The sequence below is a fragment of the Petaurus breviceps genome, unplaced genomic scaffold (assembly GCF_028583685.1).
Source record: "Petaurus breviceps papuanus isolate PSGF00001 unplaced genomic scaffold, PetGlider_PUasm1.0 98, whole genome shotgun sequence".
Lineage (NCBI taxonomy): Eukaryota > Metazoa > Chordata > Mammalia > Diprotodontia > Petauridae > Petaurus > Petaurus breviceps.
The window spans coordinates 16,708,360-16,721,150 of NW_027187460.1; the positions used below are offsets into that span (position 1 = coordinate 16,708,360).

General features: G+C 39.6%; 1 protein-coding gene across 7 annotated transcripts in view; it reads left to right on the top strand.

The window, feature by feature from the left end:
* The window catches only part of ST3GAL1 (ST3 beta-galactoside alpha-2,3-sialyltransferase 1), a 132,634-nt gene that overhangs the window by 43,396 nt on the left and 76,447 nt on the right, over positions 1–12,791 (top strand). For all 7 annotated transcript variants that reach the window (XM_069081202.1, XM_069081201.1, XM_069081205.1 and 4 more), the window contains one exon: positions 10,539–10,613. The gene's annotated coding sequence lies outside the window, so the exon portion shown is untranslated. The remainder of the gene's footprint in view (positions 1–10,538; positions 10,614–12,791) is intronic.

Below are 12,791 nucleotides of genomic sequence, written 5' to 3' on the forward strand. Positions count from 1 at the left end.
GGAGTGGTTTGCAGTTTCCTTCTCTGGCTCATTCTACTGATGAAGAAACTGAGACAAACAGGGTTAAGTGACTTGCCCAGGGTCACACAGCTAGTAAGTGTTTGAGGCCAGATTTGAGCTGAAGTCTTATTGACTCCAGGCCTGGAACTCTATCCACTATGCCACTTAGCTGGACCCACTCTTTTTAGAAACTAGCAAAAATATTTCAGTGCAGGGGATTGTTTCCTTAGAGCTTGATGGAAGTAGTGATAAGATTTTTCTATTCAGGTGAGACCAAGGGCTTGAGACCAGTACACTATGCTAATATTATTTCTTAATATTTTAAAAGAAATAGGAGGTCTTAATGGGTATGTTTCCTCACCAGCTTGGCTGGGGTGTAGAGTCTGTGGTTTAGGAGGAATGTGTGATGTCTGGGCTGCCTTGAATAGTTTGCATAATATTTGGTAGGCAATAGAAAAAAAAGTTTAGACTTTATTTGGCAGACACCTATGCATAGTACATTAATTAGCATGTGTCATAATTCATACATTTTAAGTAAATATGGGGTATTCCAAAAGTCTTAGTGCAACTTAAAAGTTCACTAAGCCTTTTAAGAAATCCTGTATTTTAAGTTTAAAACTGCAATAAAACTTTTGGGACACCTTGTATGTCTGTGAAAAAATTAAGTTTCCTTACTTATTGACTTCTCATACCTATGTGACCATTTGATATCATGGAAAGAATACTAGATACGGAATTAAGACACTTGGATTCTAGTACCAGCTCTGCTAATGACCCATGTTATCATCTTACTGCCCCAGGCCTCATTTTCCCTGGCATGGGGGGGAGGGCGGGAAGGGAGAGGAAAGATGAATGAGATGGGCTATAGCATATCTTCCAGTTCTGATGGGGTATGTTTTTTTTTTTAAGGCAATCAGGGTTAAGTAACTTGCTCAAGGTTACACGGCCAGTTATTTCTGGGTGTGGTGCTAAGTATCTGAGCCCAGATTCGATCCCAGGTCATCCCGACTCTAGGGCCGGTGCTCTTACTCACTGTGCTACCTGGCCGCACCTGGTGGGATATGTTTTAACATTCTTTGTTCTAAGATTCCTTCTAATTCTAACATCTTAGGATTCTTTTTTTTTGGGGGGGGAGGTAGGGTAATTGGGGTTAAGTGACTTGCCCAAGGTCACATGGCTAGTTTTTGTGTTAAGTGTCTGAGGCTGGATTTGAACTCAGGTCCTCCTGACTCCAGGGCCAGTGCTCTATTCACTACGCCACCTAGCCGCCCCTACGTCCTAAGATTCTTGACATTGTTCTAATCTCATATCCAAAGGGAACATTGGGGGCCATGGAATGTGTGGAATAAATAAAATCTTCTGTCCCATTTATGAGACAGTGCAGACTTTGCTAATTGACATGGAAACTTTTTTTTAATTTGGTTCAACTTGTAGAAGAATTTAAGCCAGTAGCTCTCCCAGACTTCAGCCTAACTGTGAATGTGGGAAAGTTGTGTTTTCTTCCAAATCACATTCATATCCTTTTATTTTCAGTTCTGCCAATTAACTTTGAGAGCTCAACAACGAATATAAATTTAACATAGTTTTAAAGCACATCATCACATAACCAAAAATGGCAGCTTGAATGAACAGCTTTAAATCCTACTCTGTGCTGAGGAAGGTACACAGATTAAATCAGACATAGCCCAGTCCTCAAAACATGCGGTAGAATTTGGCATCATAGACTCTCAATGCCAGGAAAACCTCAGGGTCATCTAGACTAGTCTGGACCAAACAAGAGATTCCTTCTGTGCTCTGCCAGACAAGTGGTCATTCTGTCTCTTCTTCCTTTAGATTTGCCTTTGCCAAACCAATCAGGACTCTTATGTCTCAAAGCTCCTTGGTTTGAGAGCCTTCGTGGAGACTGGGCTCTATTTCCCATCATGCCACTAATTAGCTGGATAGTCTTGTTCAAGGTCCATTAGCTGTCTGAGCCTCAGTTTCCTCATCTGTGAAATGAGGGGATTGGACTAGATAATCTCCAAGGTTCCTATGAGCTGTAAAATGGAGTACATATATTGGGATTTAGAACAGAAAGGGAATTCTGTCCAAACTCTTCTTGTTCCTGTATATCATAGATAGATGGATGGATGGATGGATGGACGGACAGACAGATAGATAGATAGATGGATAGATATATGTGTATATATGTGTGTATGTATATATGTGTGTGTTTATGTGTGTGTGTGTATAAATGTGTGTATTTATGTTGCATATGTGTATATGTATTGTGTATTTATGCAGGTGTGTATACATCTTGAGAGCAGGGACTATGTTTTATCTCTTTGTATTCCCAGCACTTAGTACATGGCCTAGCACATAGTAGGCACTTGATATATACTAGCTGACTATTTTTAAAATGCACTAATTGTATCTTTAAAGGGAATAATCTGAGATCCTTCCCAGGTCACAGAGCGAGCCCTGAATGGGAAACTGGAAGATAACATAATACACAAACACTTATTATGCACTTACTATGTGTAAAATACAATGTCCTTGGTTCTAACCCTGGTTATATCACCAATTCACTCAGTGTATGATCTTTAGCAATTCTTTTCTACTCTCTAAGACTCAGTTTCCTTATCTGTAAATTGAATGGGTGGGCTAGATGAACTCTGAAGTCCCTTCCAGCTTTGTACACTACAGTTCTCTTATAGTAACACACACACACAGAGTAGCTTAAGGTTAAGTGACTTGTCCAAGGTCACACAGGTAGTAAACAGCAGAACGGGGGTTTCAACTCGGGTCTCATGAGTGCAAGTTCAGCCTTCTTTTCGTTGTGTCCTGTGGAAAAGGGCTTCAAATTGTTCAGTTTAGCTCAAGAGGCCAGAACACAACTTGAAGAAAAAGGACAGACATTACAAAGAGGCAAATTTAGGCTTCCTATCTAAGAAAATATCTTAACAATTAGAACCATCCAAGGGTGGAAATGGTCAGCCTTTCCCCACCATTGGAAGTCTTCCAGTAGAGTCCCTATATCCACTTGTCAATTGGGGATTCCTATCAATTATAAGTTGGGCTAGATGGCTGCTAAGTTCCCTTCCAATTCTAAATTCTGTGATTCTGTCACCCTGCAAGGTAGGGAGTATATTAATTTTCCCATTTCACAGATGGGAAAACAGTGCCTTGAATGTATAAGGTGCTGAATAAATTCTTGCTGAATAGCAGTAAAGAGGGCTGAATGCTTAGCCATAGTCACCCAGTTTGCAAATATCAGAGGATAGGACTTTTTAATTTACTAGGAAAACCTAGATTTCAATCCTGCAGCCGAATCCAGGTGTGTGGCCCTGGGCAAGTTATTTAGTTTCTCCGAGTGCAAAATGTGGATAATAACAGCACCTACCTCAATAGGGTAGTTTCTGAGGACTGAGCACCCAAAATATTTTACAAACACTAGCATGTTCTTTAAATGTGAGCCATTATTATTATTGCTACTTCGAAGCCTCTCCTAATCATTGCTCCTAGGAATTGATGGAGAATTTGAAGGTCTAGTGCAGTGGGAGAAGAACAGAAAATGTCAGAAGGAGCCCAGGGCTAGAGCTGGGGGTCTGCGAGGGGAAATGATAGGGGAGGCAGCACGTAGCAATGATGCCTTCCTTCCTTTCGGAGGCTCAGGTCTAGGGCTTAATGTTCTCGGCAGCTCCTGCCTCTGGGGGCCAGCCTTGGAAAGTACACACAGACACTAATGAGTTGAATGCTCCCCAGATCTCAATATTGTGGTCCTACAACAGCCCTGTCAGAGTCAATACCGTGACTAATACACTGCTGGAATCCAATAAATCAAATTCCCCCCGAAGACAGAGAAAGGAGTAGCAGTGCCTTCTTTAGAATCCCTGCATGAATTACCATCGAGTTCCCAGCTCTTAGTGCTCTCAGTTTTAATTGGGCAAACTTAACTAAACTTTGCTGTCTCTCTGTAAATGGGGTGAACAATCAGAACTGACAGGTGATGTGGAAAGGGAAGTACATCCCCTGCCCCTCAGGAACAAAGTTGAGCTCTCTCAAGTGGATGGAAGATCTATCTCTACAGATCTTACCAGATCAAGAGAAAACATGGTATTCCAACCTTGGAGTCAGAAGAAAGATTGAATGGGGCGACTAGGTGGCACAGTGAATAGAGCACCAGCCCTGGAGTCAGGAGGACCTGAGTTCAAATATGACCTCAGACACAACACAAAAACTAGCCGTGTGACCTTGGGCAAGTCACTTAACCCCAATTGCCCTACCTTCCCCCCTCCAAAAAGCAAGAAGAAAGGTTGAAGTCTGAGCCCTTACTGGCATATGCTAATTTTGTGACCCTACCCAAGTAATGTCACTCTTCTGAGACTCAGATTCTAGTTAGTAAAATGGGAATGATATTTCTGCTGCCTGTGTCACAGATCTCTTATTAGAAAAGTATGTGCTAAACCTTAGGTATTTGTAAAAATGGAAATGACTGTTATTATTGTCTCTCCTCTACTCAGAAATTGCTTAATAACAGCAATTATTACTGTCTCTCCTTTAGATAGAACCCTCCAGTGACTTCCCACATTGCCTGGCAAATGAAGTCCCAATTCTTTAGCCTGGCATTCAAGGCCACCAGCCTATCCTTTAAAGCTGTATTTCACATAACTGCCTTACTTGTACCTTATGTCCCAGTCAAATAGACATTATTTGTGGCACTCTGAACATTTCACACTTTCCCACATCTTTTCCTTTGCTCAAGGATTTCCCTCTACTAGAAATGGTCCAATCCACACTACCTTCTTTCCTCCTCAGTTTCTGCCTTTTGAAAAGCCCGAGCTTAAGGCCTAGCTCAAATGTTCCTTCTTCCCTTCCCTGCCTCCTGAACTGGATATGATCTCTTACTCTTAAGGAAAAATAAATATAGCATTTATTTCTCGCTTATGGTATTTTTTGACATATTTCTCTGGGTGCATAGCTTACCTTTATTACTAAACTGTAAGCTTATGAGGGCAAGCCCCATATCATTGATTTTTTTTAAATTTCATTTTAAGTTTATGGAATAAAACAAGCATTTCTATTACATAATACAATTAAAGACAATTATACATGAAACTGCAAATCTACTATGCAGAATCTACTATCCACTTACTATTCCTTTCAAATAGAAAACAATTATCATGTACATTTTTTCTTCCCTCCCCCCTCCCCACCCTAGAGATGACTACCTTTAGACACAAATGAGTGAGTGTGTGCATGTGTTTAAAACTATTCTATACATACTTCTGTTTATCAGTTCTTTCTCTAGATACAGATAGCATCTTTCTTCATATGTTTTTTATAGTTACTTTGGGTATTTTATAGTAGACGAAATAACTTATTTTCTCAATTTTTTCACAGTTGTTCTTAAAAAAATGTTGCTGTTACTATATACAAGTTTTCTTAGTTCTGCCCACTTTGCTTTTTATTATTTTATGCAAGTATTTCTATGTTTTTTTCTAAAATCACTGAACCAATCATTTCTTTTTTTTTTTTTTGCTTTTTGGAGGGCGATTGGGGTTAAGTGACTTGCCCAAAGTCACACAGCTAGTTTTTGTGTTAAGTGTCTGAGGCTGGATTTGAATTCAGGTCCTTCTGACTCCAGGGCCGGTGCTCCATTCACTGCACCACCTAGCTGCCCCACCAATCATTTCTTATGGCACAGGATCACAATCATATACCACAAGCCATTTCCCAATTGATGGACATACCTGCATATTCCAGTTCTTTGCCAAGACAAAGAGAGCTGCTATAAACATTTTAGAACATATAGGTTCTTTTCCTCATATCACTGATTCTTGAACATATGATATATTTAACAACTGTTTATTGAATTGAATTGTTTTTAGTTAAATTTTATTCCTTTAGTTAACAAATATTTATTTTCTCTCCCTAATTCCTTCCTTCACAATAAAAAGAAAAAGAAAAAAACCAACTTCCTCATAACAAATCTACATAGCCAAGTAAAGCAAAATTTCTACATTGATCATATCCAAAAATGTGTCTCATGTTGTATCTTCATCATTGACCCTCTCATTGTGTTGATCAGAGTTCTAAAGTCTTTAAAAGTTAATCATTTTTACAATGTTAGTATTATACAAATTATTCTCCTGGTTCTGCCCACCTCACTCTGTATCAGTTCATATAAATCTTCCTCGTGTTTTTCTGAAATCATCTTTCATCATTTCTTACAGCACAATAGTACTCAGTCTCAATCACACACTAATTCATTCAGTCATTCCCCCAAATAATGGGCACCTCTTCAGTTTTCAGGGGGGTTTGCCATTATAATAAGAACTGCTATAAATATTTTTGTAGCTATAGGTCCTTTTCCTCTTTCTTTGATCTCTTTGGGTGTATAAACCTAATTCAATATGAATTGATTAAAATTGAGAAGCCACCGTTACACTCATCTTTAATTATATCTTTCTACAATAATAATAATTATTATCATGGCTAATAAAATAGTAACTTGTTCAGACAGTACCTTATAGGAGGCATAGCCGTTTCCTATAGCAGCCTTGGCAGTTAGGTCATATAAGAATTATTAATCACTATTTTGCAGATAAGGAAGTTGAAACTCAGGAAAATTAAGTGACTAGTACACAGCCTTACAACTAGTTAAGTGTCAAAGTCAGAATTTCTTGCAGAAAGTATCAAAATAACTCTGAAAGGCATACTTTTGGATGCTAAGCAAGGAACCAAGAGGAACTTGTTTTTTTCTTACTGACTTCCCCTTTACTATCTGCATGACAACCGTCTGGGTTTCTCCTTCTAGTCTATAAAGAGGGGCTCTTATCTGACCTGCATTTCTTCCAGAGATTAGAGACTACAATAAGAAACTTGATATGAAAGTGCTTTAAACATTAAAAGAGGTGGAGGTTGAGGAGGAAGGTTAGTGTGTGAGGGAATTCTGGTTTCTTTGTTTCTTTCTTTCTTTTCCTGAGATGGCTGTAGGTTGGCCTGATCTGCTTTTTACCAGGGGCAGCAGGTGAAACCCCTGTCATCCCTCTGAACTGACTCAGTTTTCAAAGGAGTTAAAAAAGGTCATCTGGACATGTTTGTTGAAAAAAAAAAAAAGGAAATATAAGTTTATTCAACATGCAGTTGTTCAGCAAAGCATGCCGGAAGGAGGGAGACTGTCCTGGGACACATGAAGTATGTGTGACCAATAGGGTATAATTAAACATTGACCAGACAGTGCATCAGGGATTTGAGGTGCTCCTAAAATCCCTCCTCCCCTGAGCATACATATTGGCATCCTCATTCCTGTGTTTGATTTTCATAAAGACCCAAGGTTAAAATAAACAGAAAGTTGTTGTCCTTCATTCTCCAACAGTACCAAAATGACCTTACCATGTTGGGGTCAAGGTACAGTGTGTCTGACTGGCTGATCAGAACAATAGGAGCTCTTCATGAAGGCTCTGCCACAGGTTGGATACAAATACCCACAGACAAATATTAGCTGGGAGAAGGAATTAGAGCACGTGGGTTTGGTTCCTCCCTCTTTGCCACTACCTGCATGACCATGAGCAGATTCTTTATCACTCTGTTCCTCAGTTTCCTCATCTATAAAATGAAGAAGTTTGACCAGGGTTCTCTTCCAGTTCTAAATCTTATGATCCTTTGTGGGAGAGAGTACCTATTAACAAATGGCACGAATTAGAAATCATAAGATCATAGACTATCAGACACTGCAAGGGTGCTTAGAGAGGTGTTCTATTCCCCACATGTTGCATGTAAGAGAATAAGGCAAAGTGAGGAATAATTTTGCCCAGGATTATATGGCTAGTAAGTGTAAAGGGGTCCTGAGACCTAAACATTTGGGGAACTCTGTATTAGAGTCTGCTTTGGCTTCTTCTGCAGCCCTCCTTCCTCCCCATCCCCATCTATCCCTCCCCTCACCCCAGTTTCTAGTCCCCATTCTCCTATTCTTTCTTCCTTTCTTTTGTATTTGTCCTTGGGACTTAGGAAATGAAACATGGAAACCTGGGCTCACGCCATCCACCGTATCTCTTGTTCAGATGCAGCCATCAGGAAATTAAAGAGGAAAAAAGGTTCCCTTACTCAGCACTTTGGACTACTGGGGGTAGGGTTTTGAATACGCCCTTCATTACAGGGTTCGGACAATTGCAGGAGGCAGCTGTAAAAGGATGCCACTTAGCATCATTTCTGGTTTTGGCATTTTAGAGATAGCCATTTTCCCACTGACCAGAAGATCCTAAGCCAGCAAGCAAGTGCTCTGCTCTAGGCCAAAGGGAATGAATATCATTGGATTGGATTGGGACCTGTCCTTTACCAACCTTCTGTATAAAGCTGGGTGCCATCTGGTGGACATTTTTTCCTTGACCCAAGTAAAATCAGGGCATGCCAGAGATGGAAAGGGGTCTTTAGAGGTCATCTAGTCCAACGCTAGCACTATGTAGATTGTGCAGTGGATAAAACACTGGGCATGGAGTCAGGACGACCTGAGTTAAAATCTGGCCTCAGACAATTAGCCTGTGTGACCCTGGGCAAGTCACTTAACCCTATTTGCCTCAGTTCCTCATATGTAAAATGAGCTGGAGAAAGAAATGGCAAACCACTCTAGTATCTTTGCCAAGAAACATACTTAGAATGTATTTTGCATATACTGATATATGTACATGTCATCTCCACCATTATCACACTAGAAACTTCTCAAAGGTAGGGATCATTTGACTTTTGTTATTTTATCCCCAGCATTTATATTTAGTAGAATGGTGGTAGACCTAGTAGGTGCTTAATAAATGCTATTTGACTAAAATACCTGTCAATTATACAGTGCTTCCAAAGTTTGCAGTTTGTCATATCCATTATATTTTCTAAGTCTCATGACAACCCTGTCAGATAGTCATCTGAATCAAGATTTGAACTCTGGTCTTTTGACTCATGCCAGTGCTATGTCTATACTACTACAGATTGCTTTTAGTCTCTTGTTGAATGTCAGAACTAGTTTAACAGATCAGTAGTATTGGGGAGCCATTGACATTACATTTAGTATCTGTCTGTCCAGCCTACATTTAAGGTTGCCTTTGTTGGGGGTGTGGTGTCATAAGTATATCCAGAATGCTCCTGGTCCCATTTTTATTATTATTTATAATAATTTCTTACTCTTATAAAACCACTATCTTGCTGTGGGATCTTAGACAAATTACATAACCTCTCTAAAACTTAACTTCTTTATCTGTAAAATAAAAGAAGGAACACTGGAAAGTCTAGAATGTCTCAGGCACTTTATGTTTAAAAAGCACATTCATTTATGCAGTGTCATGTCAGTAAATAATCTTTTGGGGCTGGGAGAGCAGGTATTGCTACCCCCCGTTTTACATCTGGGGAAACTTCAACTCAAAGAACTTATGTGATTGGTCCAAGGTCACAGAGTTACTGATTCTGGAAAGCTCCAGGGAGGAACAAAAGACAAATAACAGAGTCTTCATGGTACAGTCTAGTAGGATGTGGAGAGACAAATAAGGGATATACAGGTGAGCTTTTTGTATCTTGTGCAAAAAATTATAAAACAAAGCAAAATGTTCTTTGGGAAAAGTAGGAGACAAACATCATGGAAATATAATGGAGGGGAGAATCACTTATGAGTAAAGGGAGGGTTTGATAAGGAGGTTCTGTTTTACTTGGGTTTCTATTAATGAGAAGGAGGAATTTGGTGGATGAGGGAGGTTTCAGGTATAACCAACCACATCAATTCAGTGGGGGTTCAGTTATGAGCTTCACTGATAGGAATATAGTATCCAGAACAAGACCTGTGATCATCTGGCTACTTTCTACCCTACATTGATATTATTGCATACTGTTCTAGGCGCCACAGTTTAGAAAGAGAATGGTGAAAGCCAGCTAAAAGAACTGGGGATGTTTAGCCTACTTAAGAGAAGATATGGTGAGGAGGTTGGGGAGTCCCATGATAGCCATCTTCAGATATTTGAAGGAGTGTCCTCTGAAAGGTGTATTAGTCTTTTATTTCTTGGCTGCAGAGAGCAGAGCAATAGACAGAAGTTATAAACTGCCCTGACAATTAAGATTGTACAAAAAACAAATGGATTGCCTTAGGAATTAATTGAGTTCCCTTTCAGTGTGTGTCATCAAGCAGAGGCTAGATGACCACTTTGTCAGGATTGCTTTGGGTGGGGGGAATACTACACTAGGGGGTAGGCTGGATAGATAACCTCTGAATCCCTTCCAGCTGATGGAGTGCTGAGAAATGTTCAACAACCAGCTCTCCAAGGGCAAAATAATATACATAACGCATACTTTTAAACTTAATCTGCAGTAACATTAAAGACCAGATAATCACAAAAATAATAAATCAATCCTTGATTTGCAGCATCTGCAGATTTCCAAGTGTAAATTCTCACAATGAAAATTTAACAATTAGCTTGTAGCTGTGGTAGGAGCTGGCTCCAGCACTCTGCTTCTAATTATAAGATTCCATAGGTTTCTAAGTCCTCATTAACCTTTATCTTCTTTTTCTCCTTTATTCACAGGGGGAAGAGTGCCAAGTGTGGAGTCATGAGCTCTGAGTTCGAATCCTGTCTCTATTTGCTACCTTGTGCTCTTAAGTAAGTCGTTTTAAATCTCTGGGACATAGTTTCTTCCCCTTATAAGTGAGGGGGCTGGAAGAAATGACTTCTGATGCCCTTTTCTAGATTAAAAATCCTAAATCCCCTTTTTAAAATTTCTTTTGGTTCCTCAAGACTGACAGTTACCTTCATGTACATTCCCCAGATCTGTTTCTCTCTTGTTCAAGTTATTGAATTACTCAAGACAACCCCAACCTCTTCTTATCACTTTCCTTAATGAGGTGCCTGGCAGGGCCTGAGGCAGGACTGATCCATTACCTTTATTAAAGAGGCTTATTTTGAAGGCTGTCATAGCAAGAGCCAAGTAGGAGCTACCCTACAATTGGCCCGTCACATTTCTGGATGGCTGAGCCTGATTCTTCATGGAAAGCAAGCCAAGAGTTAATGTGATCCTCAACCACTGCTTCAGTGATAATGTTGTTGTTACTGTTATTGTTTAAGATACCAATCCTAGTGAAAGTTTGCTTTTTATTAGTAGGTAGGACATTCACAATAAGTGAGTTAAGTATCCCTTTTCTGGCTATCAAAACCCCTATGCAATCTATTCCCTTCCCTTTACCTATCCAATTAGCTAAAGCTAGCGCAAGCAAATTAAGAAGAGTTTGTTTCAATAGAAAGGGCATTGGACTTGGGAATATGGACTCCTAAGTTCTAGGTCCAGCCCTCTTACAAACTTGCTGTGTGACCTTTGGCAAATCATTCCCCATCTATGCATTTCAATTTCTTCACCTATAAAATGAAAAAAAGTCACATTAGATGATCTTTACAATCTCTAAGATAGTAAAAAGAATGTGCATTTGAAGTCAGAAAATAGTTCTCCGAAATATTTTGGCACTGTCAGATGGTTCAACATCAGAAACAGAGTTTTGTTGTCAATAGAAATGATGTATTTTTAAAAAAATAATTACTATCTACTTTGTTGCATCTCCTGAAGATCCCTCGGGGACTTTCTATCTCTTGACTCTGGCATTTTCTCTGACTGGTTCTCATGCTTGGATTGTTTTCCTTCTTCATCTCCACTTCCTGGCTTCCTTCAAGTCCCAAATAAAATCTCTTCTTTCCTGACACTTCTTAACTCCAGCACCTTCCCTCTCTCCATCTTTCCCTATTTTTCCGGTCTGTGTCTTGTTTGTACATAATCAGTTGTTGTCTCCTCTATTCGATTCTGAGATTCTTGAGGGCAGGGACTGTCTTTTGCCTCTTTTTAAATCCCCACCCCTCGCTTAGTACCTGGCATTAATAAGTGTTTAGTAAATGTTTTTTGACAGATTGACTTGCCATCTGCCTTGCACCTTAAACCTGTATACTTTGGGGAGTATAGAGTCTCAGACTTTTGGGATAACCCTTTGTGTGTTGACTGCTCCTTTTAGAATGTGAAGTCCTTGAGAGTTGAGACTGGGTGACACTACTATGGGTGTCCCCAGTACTTAGCATATAGCAAGTGTTCAATAGATACTTTAAAAATTTTTTTCATTGATTCATTTATTCTCCCTCTGTCTTCCAAATGGCCTCAGCTTATCTACTTTCCTTCCTACTATGACCAAGCCGAAGGATCAAACTTTCCCTTGGGTTAAATAGCCCTTACCTTCACAAGGTTTTTTTTTTCAATATTTGAGACTCTAAAGCTTTATCTTTACATAAAGCGAGCAGGTTGGTACAATTATCCTCACTATTCCCATCCCAGTCTTTTCCTATTCCTCTAGTATATTCTGCCTTTCCTCCCAGAATGCCCTTAAGTGCTGCTTTCATCATCTTCCATGTTCAAAACCTTCCCCACCAATGGCTCCCCATTGCCTACCCCATCAAGTCATAGACACGGAAGACAGAAATAAGGGGCAGGGAGTCATAAGACTGTGGAGCCTTCAAAATCATGAACACCAACCCCTTCATTTGAGAGATGCTGAGTAAAGGAAACAGAACCAGAAAAAATAATATATGTAAGCAAAAAGGATCATGCCATGAAACATAACATTGTGTATTTAATGACCAGTCTTGGCCCTAGTGAAAAGATGAGCCCCCTTTGTTGAAAAGGTGGGAGAATAAGGGCACAAAATGCTATGTACTCTTTTAAATATGGTTGATGTGTTTGCTGGTTTGTCTTTTTTTTTTCTTTGTAAAAAGGAAGGCTTATAGGAGGTTGAGATTGTGTTGGACATG